The sequence below is a fragment of the Vidua macroura genome, chromosome 7 (assembly GCF_024509145.1).
Source record: "Vidua macroura isolate BioBank_ID:100142 chromosome 7, ASM2450914v1, whole genome shotgun sequence".
NCBI classification, from domain to species: Eukaryota; Metazoa; Chordata; class Aves; order Passeriformes; family Viduidae; genus Vidua; species Vidua macroura.
This window is the reverse complement of record NC_071577.1, coordinates 28,056,783-28,068,261: the sequence shown is the minus strand read 5'-3', so window position 1 is coordinate 28,068,261 and position 11,479 is coordinate 28,056,783.

The following is an 11,479-nucleotide window of genomic DNA, read 5'->3' as shown; positions in this document are numbered from 1 at the left end:
CTTCTTGTTTGAGTAGAGACCTAACACCAGGGAAGGGAACAGAGATGGTGCTTTGGGCCTGTCTGCATGGTGGGCTTCGGTCTCTGGAACTCATGGGATTGTTAACCCTGAAGAAATTTAGGAGCTGCATTTCTGCGGGGGGAGGTGGGGGTGGGGGAGCTGAGAGCTGATTTAGCAGTAAACTAGGAAAACTTCCCAAAGAGCAGAACAGAATATCACTTCCAAAGAGTCTGGTCTGGAGCTCCAGAAATTGAGATGAATCCATGTTCTGTCCCAAACTTACCAAAATAGTTCCACAAAAACATGGTGTCATCTTTAGAACTATTGCTTGGCTCAGGGAATGGAGTCAGAACTAATGCAGGATAGTTAGCACATCTTGAAAGGCAGAATACCTGGTGGTTTCCTCCAAGGTCTTTGTTGCTCCAGAGGTTCATCTTTGACTGGTTCTGTGTTAGGGAAATCCCTGTTGGGCCACCCAGAAGCTGCTCTGGCTGTTACCAGGGACACTCACACCACCTGAGCCCCTTTGCAGCTACACGCGCCACACTCACACACTCAGACCAGGTTTCCTTACCTGCTTGACACAAGGTTTCCCATAGCAGAGCCTCAGATGTCCAGATCCTTAAAATAATCTAATCTGGCACAATAACTGAATAACAAAATAACAGCTCAAGCTGGTGCCTCCAAGGAGAGACCTCAAGCTAAGGAACCTGTGGGCTTTTATCCCCTCACAGTCTAAGACAGGAAAGTCTGGGGGTTGTTGGCTCCTGCCATGTCTCTGAGTGTCCAGTGCCAGCTGTGCCCAAGGTTTCTGTGCCCTTGGTTGTGCAAAGGGTCAGCAGTTCATGGCTTCTCATCTGGGGCTCAGGTTCCTGCCCCCCAAAGCTGCACCTGCAGCTCCCACTGCTGCTTGCCCACAGAGATCTCTGCACTGGATATGTTCCTCAACATCTGTGCCTGTACCCCCAGGTGAATCAGACTGAAGCGGTTGGCAAAATTAACCTCAGTGGCCAAACACATGCCAGAGGTGTGCCTTTTAGGCACTGACTTCACCTCTGCTTGAGCAAGAGCTGAAGGCAACTTTTGATGGACATGTGTGAAAACCTTCTGAAAAGCTTCCATGGAATTCCAGTCTGTGTGAAGGACAAAAATATTCACATTATTAAAGCTTCTACCATGCCTGTAAGCCACAGGGGATGGCTTATGGTGAGAGGAGATCAAGCATCTGGGGTAACTTAGTTAAATGTTATAAAAATACTAAAACATTTCACAGATGAGTACAAACATTTTAGGAACTGATAGTGTGTGCAAAGACAGACCTCACAGTCCTTGACTCGTGTAACTTACAAATATTGTGTAATGGTTCAGATGCCATTGGATTCCTATGCACAAGACAGTTGATCTATAAAACATATGGCATTTTAAAATATTGATCTCTTCTGTGCCAGTGAGTAAGAGATATTAGTGTAGCATGGGATTCCGTTTGTAACGCTGGGATTAAAGGCAGGGAAGTGGAAAATTGGAATAGACCTGAATTCATGTGAAGTGGAAAGTATAGCTGGCAGTATTACTAAAGCAGGAGAATAACAAATAAAAGCATGTATTTTTAAAAATAATATTAAAAAAAATCACGTAACAGCTACTGAGGTAACAGAGTGAATATCCAAATGAATGTTTTATATTAGTTTACTTTTAATTCTACTGGTAATGTAAAGTTGCAATATAGTTACACACATTAGAATAGGACAAAATAAAGAGTAATACCAAACAAAAACCAAACAAATGTTTTTTCTACAATGTAAACAATCACCTGTAATTTAAAGTTCCACTTGATCTGGGCATGTAATCTATGCCATGAAACATATCTGTCTGAAATAAAGAAAACACAACAACCAACCCCCACCTTTGTTCAATTCCTGCAGATTGTTGCCTTGATCCTCAGCTGGTGAACTGATTTAAGTTGGGAGTTCTTCTCTCTTTTCTTTTTTGGACCCCACTCTCTATCTTCCTCTGTTTTCTTGGTTGCAAATGTGGGATAATTGGGAAAAAATCCAGAAAATAGCAGTTTTAAGTGTTTCTAGTTTTCTTCATAGCAAAATGAATTTTTTTTCTTCCTCTTTTCTTTCTTTTCCTATTTAGCCTGCTAATGAGACTGATAACTTGTATGTGATCATCATGCCAATTTTAGGAAAACAGCTTCAGTCCTTGTCTGGACCTGTTAATACCTAATCAGAACATTTAATTAAAACAAAACAAAACAGAATCCACAAAAAACCAACAGAAAACCTCAAAACCCAATAAGCCAGAAGCTTAATTTCTATGAAGATTTTACCTGCTGTAATGTAAAGACAGTGGTTCTTGTGCTTTTCTCTGATAGATTGAGTCCTTTACTACATGGCATTTTCTCTCTGTGAAGGCACTGCTATATTGCAATTAAGTAACTATTGATCTTTTTTTGATGAACAGATTGAGCTCTTTAAGTCTTTTATTATGAGCATTTTTCAGCCCTAAAATCACTTTAATTTTTAAAAGTGATCAAAGGTTAGCTGAACCCTGATAAAAAGTCATATATCTCTTCAGGTCACAGCAATTTCTTCCTTTAGTTCCATAATAGTGCAAAATGAAGTGCTTTTAGGTTTTTTTAATGCCATTATCATTAACATGATATAAAATGACACATTGACACAATAGATGATGTAGTTTTTACACTGAGTTTAATGTTGTTCTATTGAAATTAATGGAAATCTTACCATTTCAATGGCAGTAAAATGAAACCAATATTGAGTAGCTCTGAAACCCTCAATTCAGATATATTTCTGTCCTAAGGTTCCAGGGGGAAATGTACCAGAGCAGATGCAGTTTCATAGCGACTGGTGCTAAGTGTTGACATATTAATGGCAATCATTTTATTGGAAACCTCAGACAACATGATCATCTATGCCCTCTCAATCTCTTCTGACTCGAATATCATTATAATAATGAAAAATATTTCTGAGATTTTATTTGGGTTTGTATCTGACCCTGGTCTTGAGAATTAAGTGTTTGGAGAACCAAACAGACCACAAAGGACTTGGTATCTCAGATGGCCTCTAATGCATCCTGTGGGTCAGCCAGCGATATATAACCAGGGATATCAGAGTTCAGTCTCTTTGCTGTTAACAGCACTGGGCAAGTCAACAGAAGTGCTTCTGTTTATTTGAATAGGTTCATGACTGAGCCCTACAGGTTTTCACTTTTTAGCAAGCTTGTTTTAGCAAGCATCTTACTTAAAGGTTTTAGTAGAGGAGCTGTTTTAAGGAAAAAGTAAATTAATCTAGATATCGCACCCCATTTTCCAAAAACAACACAAGCAACAGAGACAGATTTTCCTTTTAGAGAACAAATGTCAGAGAAGCTGGAGCACTTGGGCAGTGTGTGTGGGACAGGTCCCTGTGTCTGCAGGGACTCACCCCCTCCCGTGGGATCAGTGGTGTCAGCTCTCCCCAGCTGGGTGCAGCACCACTCGCCACCACCCTAGCCAGCTCCTGACCCAGGGAAGAGGTACCTTCCCAAGGGTGCACCTGACAGTTTGTCAACCTTGGGCTGGGGTTCAGCCACACAGGGAAAAGGTGGAAGTCAGCAAAGTGTCACAAGGCTGGACGGTGTGAGAAACAGTCATCAGACATAAAAATGGCACAAATATCAGGCAAAATAAGGTGACAGGTCACATCTTTCTTTACAGTTCTTAATAAATTCATGCCTCCCACAATCCTGAATCAATTTTGAATAAGAACAAGGATGGAAACCTCTTACACTTCCAGTTTGGCTTTGTTTACGTGCTTTGTTCTGTTAGGTAATAAACCCCAATGACCTTGGCATAGGATATGCCTGGAGGGATTAAGGACTAATTTAGATGAAGACTTGCTCTTGTCTTGTTCTATTGATGTAGAAATGATGAGGATAAAAATCCCTGTGTTCATTTCAGAGACAAATTTAACATGTGTCTTTCCCAACAGCTGAGCAACAGATATAGACTTAGACAGGGGGTCTGGAGCTTGACTGTGCATCTCTAGCAATTTAACTAAAACTTTGCTGAAATTCCTGTCTTCCTTTGAATATCATCACTTTTAATATCACCACAGGATTTGAAAGTATAGTCCACATTTTAAATGGACTTTTTATTACTACCTAATAATTTACTGCACTAGCAGAAGGAAAGGAGGATAATAAACTGAATTCTTTTTGAAATTAAAATTATTTTTATTTTTTACAGTGACAATACACAGACATTTATAACTGTTACTTTTAAGCCACACTTTGCCAAGTTTCAGCTTTGTCAAGAAAACACCAGTTTTTTAAAAAGAAGCTGGAAATTATCAATCTTTTGGTTTGGAGACTTCTGAATACCTTTTGGAAATACTTTAAAGTGTTTTCAGTAGAGTTTATAGATAAGGTAATCATTTTCAGAAAGTAATAATGTAGTAGTAGTAGTATTGTTATTATTTATTTTTCTATTAAGAAGGTTTTAAGCATTGTCTGGTTTCTGAGTGAGTGTTCTCCCCATGTAAGACTTTCAATATATTTTGTGCTAACAAGGTTGTGAAGCTTATAAGTGTTTGTGTTTCTATCCCTGTTTTAATGGCTTTTAGAAATTTAGTTACAGCTTTAGCAGATACAGTCACACATAGAAGGTGGGAGCCTACAGTGCTTGTTAAATGCTATAAATACTCTTAAAATTAAAAGTGCAGCAAGCACTTCATAAACAGTTTTAATTTATAAGTAACTTAAATTGTTTATAAGTAAAGTATTTGAGTTAAGCATGCATTTGACTGTGACTGTGGGAAGTGCTCTGTAAACTGTTGACTGCTCTTGCTTTAGGCATTTTTTTGGATTTCAAATTCCATTTTTCCTGATCTGAGATACAATTGTTTTCTTGCTTTTTCATGAAACCATCTCCTCCCTAAAAGAAATTGCCATAAGCTTTTCATCCCTTCTTCAACCTTTCAAGAATCTGAAAGCTGAAAGTATTTCATGCTTCAGCTATAAATGATTTTGGTCAATCTGTATGTCCTGCCATTATTTGGTCACATTTTCTTTAAAACTGGACTCAGAATAGTGTAAGTAGTAAACACATACATGAGGAAGCAGTTGCACTCATGTTATTTTGGCAAAATAAACACTCATATTTCCTTTGACTGCCTGTGATAACACAGAGGAAGAGTTTTAGTTTATATAATTTATGTACTTAATTATTTAAATGTGACTGAAAGCAAGGTATGAGGGCCAAACACCTCAGAATCTCTGGAAATGCCCTCCAGGCAGAAGAATTAGTAGTCGTAGTAAAAACCCTCACATAATAAACTGAATTACAAACATCAGTAGTCCCATTTAAATAATTTCCAGTAAGATATTGATCACAAAATTTCCCTTTTCCTAGTGCTTCTAATGGTAAAATAATGAAAAAAAAAAAAAAACAAAAAAAACCCTTTATATGGAAGCACTGCACTTCAAGCACTGCACTGCACAATTAGAGAAGCAATAGTGAGCATTAGAGAAAGCACACAACCTCCTGTCTTCAATACAGTTTTTGCATCTGGTACCAGGTGGAGCTGTCAGAGATGGTACTTCCAGCACTTCTTCACAGTGAAGAATCTTCAATCTCTTCAACTTGCAGAATCAAGTGTGGTGAAGTGGTGAAGAAAACCCCTTGTTTGTTCCTGTTCTGTGTTCTCACAAGCTGTAGAGGATTAGTCCTGGTGATGTCTGTGGGGTGTAATGTGAGCAGTGTGCTCCTTCGTGACTAATGGGCTTGCACCAAAGTTAAATCACTCATCCCATGGAGTTTTCATTTCTACTGTGCTGTGGTGATAATGATCTAAATAACTAATAAATGTGGTGCTTCTGCTGCTGTGACTGGGCTCAGATTGCTCACTTTAGTGCAGTGCTGTAAGATTTGTGTTTCCATGACACCCAAGGTGAGCAGTAATAAATGTTATTTGTGTGGGATTCCTGAACAACACTTTCTACAGCCCTCACCACACCACTGATCAGCAATAGCAGACACTGGAGGGGCAGAAGCACTGTGAACTGAAATAGAAGTGCATAGGAGGAAAGAAGATATTTTCTCTCAGCCAAAGGTGAAGAGATACGTGTAAGTCTTGGTACCTCAGTCTGTAATCACCAGTTACAAAAAGGTTCTCAGTCTCCTTTGAAAAAGCACATAGCAGGAAATGAAAGAAAGACTTCAAGAGAACAGAGAAAAGCAGGTTTCTTTTCATGTAGAAAGGGAACTTTTACTATATTCAGATGTGGCAAAGGAAAACCAGTCTGGAGGAGCAGGGATTGAAGTACTAGTTTTGAGAAACTAGTGGGCATGACTTTTATCCCCCTCTACACAGATTTAAACACCTTATCTTGTGCATCTGCACTATGGAGCCACCATCTGCATTTTCTTCTGGGGCTGTAAGACATGCACTGATCAGACTGACAAATCTAAAGGAGTTTCAGTAAGTTGACAGCAAGTTACTGTCAGGAACATGATTAGAGCAGCTGAGACCTGAAAGGTGGAAGAACATGATATTTGTGCTAACATCAATTCAAGCTTTTCATTCTAATTAAAATATATATTTTTATAATTTTAGTATGAAGGATGAAGGACAAGTGAGTAGCTCAAGCAGAAATTATTCCAAGAGATCACTCTGGTCTAATCTCATCCTAAAATTGCTCCTAAAAGTTTTGAAATTAAACTTCATGAGAGGCCACTCCAAAATGTATTGAAGCCCATGGAATGGATGCCTTTCTCTTTGTTGTCATGGTTGCATGAATATTCTGCTAAACAAAACTACCACAAAGGTATGGGAGCTTTTGGAGAAGTTAGTGCCTGAGATTTTGTAAAAGCCACATGGCATATGGACACAGCATATGGAAACTTGTTAACACTGGAAGGTAAGGAGAAAAGTGGCAGTGAGTGATGAACTACTTGGAAATGTTTAAAAAGCCGAATCACTATCATCTGCAGAATTCCTGATGGAGCACATTGAGATTGAGATGAAGTCAAGAGTTTTCCAAAGCTCTCCATCACCTGAATGATAGCAAAGGGCCAGACACTAACCATATGTCAACTGCTCATTGCAGAAAGATCTTCTGCCTCCAGAGGAAAAGAGGGTGTGAAGTCATTAGCACAGCCCAGAAATGTGGAAAGTGAGGGATTGTCACCTAACCACACAAAGAAAACTGCCTATAAAGATTATATCAGCTAATGAGTTTTTCACACTGCTGCCTAAAACAGGAGAAAGTTTCTGCTTCTTTTATCTCAAATAGAATCAGAGGGGTAGTTGAAAAAAACATCTGTAACATCAGCAGGGGTGAATTTAACACCTCTGTGTGGAGAAGATAATTTTACTTGAGCAATTTATCATGCAATGGCTGATCTGAATCCAATAGTAATTAGAACTTAATTGACTTTACTGGCACATTCAATGCTTTGTACCTTCTCTAATTATGGAATATCCTTTGTGTATATGCATTTTCATCAAAGTTGATTTTTGCAAGAATATTGTCTGTATTGGAATGGCTTGAGGTCCTATGTTAAAAGTGATGGACTAGTTTAAGAGTCAGCCCTGGCACTGTCACTCACAAGATAATAAACAAACAATAACCTCTTTCATCTTAGTAAATCCCAAAGCTCTGTACAAAGTAAATAATAATTAAACAGATGAACATTTACCGAAAATACATACATCAAAGAAGATGCATATCACATTAAAAATATATTTAGCTTAAAAACATCCCCACCATCTAGCCATTGCTTATCAGGTTTAACTGCATCCAGGGATGAAAGAGTTGTCTGATTTCACAGACCTTGTAATTAGTGATTCTCTTCCAATTACCCTCAAATTTGGCAGACTGTGTTACCACTATCCTGACTGTGTCTCTTTCTGGGATGTTGTGCTGCAGTTGCACTCCCCTGTCCATTGGGGAGGTAGTTTGTCTCTTGAGGACAATTGAATCCAATCAGAACCTTTCCAGTTCCTTCCCCAGTTGCTGGATCAAGATTACCCTAAATTCCAGCTTGTTTTTCTAGTTTTGCTTCATTTGCCTGAGTGGCTGGGGCCAGGCCACTGTCTCCTCCAGACTGGTGTTTGATGTCTAGTCACTTCTAGCTGCAGTTTATGGAGCCAAAAAGGCAGATTCTTGCATGAGCTAGTAAAATGTAGTCTTCAGCATTGTCTGGAATAATGAGAAACAACTGCTTTTGCATGATATAATTCATAATCTGCCAACAGACAGGGTAATATGTGGAAAGAGACTGACTCAGCCAGTCGTGTTGAAAAAAGGGGTTCTCCCCTGTGCATTTTTCCATACCTACCTTTCATTTGTTCATATAGTTTCTGAATTTTTAAAGATGCAAAGATTTTCCCATCACACTGAAGCATGAAATCTGTGAGTGTCAGTTTTGTAGGGCCTGACTAAATTTGTTATTATTCTGTTGGTCCAAGCTGCTTTGTAGGCAAGTCTAGGAAATCTCACTTCCTGTTTATTTTTCTGTTTTGTCATCTTCCCCCCTCTGCCTCCCCACCATTTTCTCCATGAAATTATTTCTTTTTGAATGCAGGGATCACCTCTGTTGTTGGGTGTATCAAGGGGCATGGTAGTGAGGATAAACGTTTCTTCCATTGTCAGAGAGTCTCAAAACCTGTCTACATAGCTGTCTGTGCACGTATCTACATATTCTTTTGTCTAGAAAATACTGTGTAGAACAAGTACTGATCAGATACCTGGAATTATATATGAACAACTTCACTAGTTCCTCCTGGCACTCAGAAAGAATCAATACCTTTAGTTACAGGCAGATCTGCCAGAGACAGTAAGGGCCGTGAAAACACCTATTCTTTCTGAAAGAATGGATTCAATTTCTAAGCAATTGCCAAGAAATCAATTCAGGCAAATCAGAATGCAACTGCTAATTATGCCTTTTAATTTTGGAAGTGGTGTGAATTTGTGCCTGAAAACCAGGGGGCAATTGTTGCAGGTAGAGCCAGGGGAAAATCATTGAAAGTCACTGAAAGCTCCTTTTTTCAATTCAAACTTGGAACAACAAATCAGAAGATTTTTTAGAAACTTTAGATTTCTGTATGTATTCTTTTGTCCTGAATAAATTTTTGCACTCCTTCAAAGACAGAGTTTTGCAACCTCAGCAAATTTTAGCTCCCTTACTTGCAGACTGCTGTTCCTAATAGTAGTAAATGGAACTGAAGTTCACGTGATTTTAAGGTGAAGTCCCAGCTGTAACTCAGGTATAATTAAAGGCCCACTTTGGCAGCAGGCTTTCTCCCCACCTACCTGCTCAGCAGGTGGTGACAGTCTTCAAGAGGTGATATTTTAGGAAAAGGGCAAATTGTTCTCAGGGGCAGAGAAAGCATCTATTTCCCTCTCTCTGTCCAGGCTTGTCTTGCTAAGCTTCCTGCACCAAGCCCAGTTTATTGATGTTCAGCAAATAGTTTTACCAGCACTCACTGTCTGGCTCTGCAAAGTCTTTGCTCACCATACTGACCCATCCTAAAGTTGTGCTGTTGTGTTGGCCTGACAGAAACCCCTAGGAGTGAAGTAGATGTAATTAAAGGTTTTCAGCTACAGGGTTGTCAAATCCTTTTGTGTATCTGTTTTGGCAAGTGCTTCAAACCCTACAGCAATATTAAATAGACCATCTGTTAGCCTTCATTAGTCTCTCACTCATCAACAGGGCTATTAAATATAACTGAGGATGCTAAAGGAAACCTTGACATCTTGGCTTTCAAATGGAATAGTGATCAATATTGATAACAAAAGTATTTCACAGAAATTTATTATTAATAGAAAGTTAAATACAGCATAAATATGGATGTTTTGCCCTACATAGCTTTAATAAAGCTAATATAAATGATATAGTGAAACCCAACTTTATTAGTATCACTATCTGCAATGAAGAGATCCATGCCAATGGCACTGTCCTGAAAACATATGAAGGACTGGTCATCACCCTGATATTTGTTAAATGACAGAACAGATAGGACCATGTTAAACACAGGGGATGTTATAGAAAAAGACCTGCAATTAAAAAATATGCAGTAGACTTGGCTTATTCTCTTCTCTATAACAACTTCTTACCTATTTAAGGATTAAGTATAGTAGCTTCCTCTGTTGTTTCTTATCTACAGTAAAAAAAGCTCCAAAAGCACTCCCTGGAGAAAATGTTTTTTATACCATTTTAAATTTCTCTCTGTTCTCCTTTAGACGCTATCCACTTACTCCATGCCTGTAATTAAAAGACAGGAATATTCACAACTTCCTTGATATTCCAGCTAAAGGATATTGGTCAGATACTTATGTATGAGCATCTTGATCTGTTGATACAGAATCCAGTTGTGATTGTAGAAAATCCTGAAAACAATGGTTTTGAAATTTTCAGATGGCTTGTTTGTTGTGATTTTGATTTTCTCCCTAAAGGAGACATAATTAGGGCAAACTCAGGGTGACACACCCAAAGTACAATCTACTTGAGATTGAAGCATCCTTTATAAAAAAGTAAAGTGATAGGAAGTCTGAGGAGGTGGCACCAGTACATTTCTATTTCGAGGCTGTTTTCAGTCATCTTTTACAGTGCCAGTCATGTGCTGGAATTTTATATTCACACTAATGTATCAAGATCTAGCAAAAAAATTATATTCCAGAACATCACTATAACTGAGACAAGTTTTGCCTCTGTGTTGAACTGACCATATTTAAGAAAACCCCATGTGAGATGTGATTCAGATTTGTTAGCTCATATTGGTGCAATTTGAGCAGGGACATTTGTGACAAATGTTTTCGTATGAATGGCCAGATGCTCAGCTGAATCCCATACACCACATGTCAGCATGGCCTGCTTTTTTGTCTGATTTCCTTAATATTGAAAACAAAAAACATGAACAGAGTTCTCTTCTACTGCTGCTTTCCCCAATTCTTTCTGAAAACTCTCCAGACATAATTTGTATCCTTGTACTTCAGAGATTATTTGGTTTTTTATCTTATGGCACTTCAACCTTCCATGACTAAAATTTCTCATTTTGTCCCATATGAATTACAAGTCATTAATTAAATATCATAGTGAGACCCTTTTACTCAGGTATATTCATGTACTTATTTCAGCAGTTCATGCAGAACATCACAATATTCCTACTATAAAGCAAGCAGGTGTAGCACCAAAGGAAAGCCAAGGGAAAATCTGGAAGATCAGCCATGGGAGGAACCAAATAGAAGTCCAAGACTGAATGTCAACACCTACATCATTTTTTAATCAGCGGGTGGTCTTGAGTGTAATTTCTGTCCTGTAATTAGCTGTGATGTTCAACTGACAGGATATTGCCATGGTGTTTGAGGAGTGCATTGCTGTGGCATGTCTTTGCTGTGGCTTTGACTGATGGTGGGTTCACAGAGGTAATAACCCTGAACCCTTTGAGTGGAAAACCCTAGATGGACATTG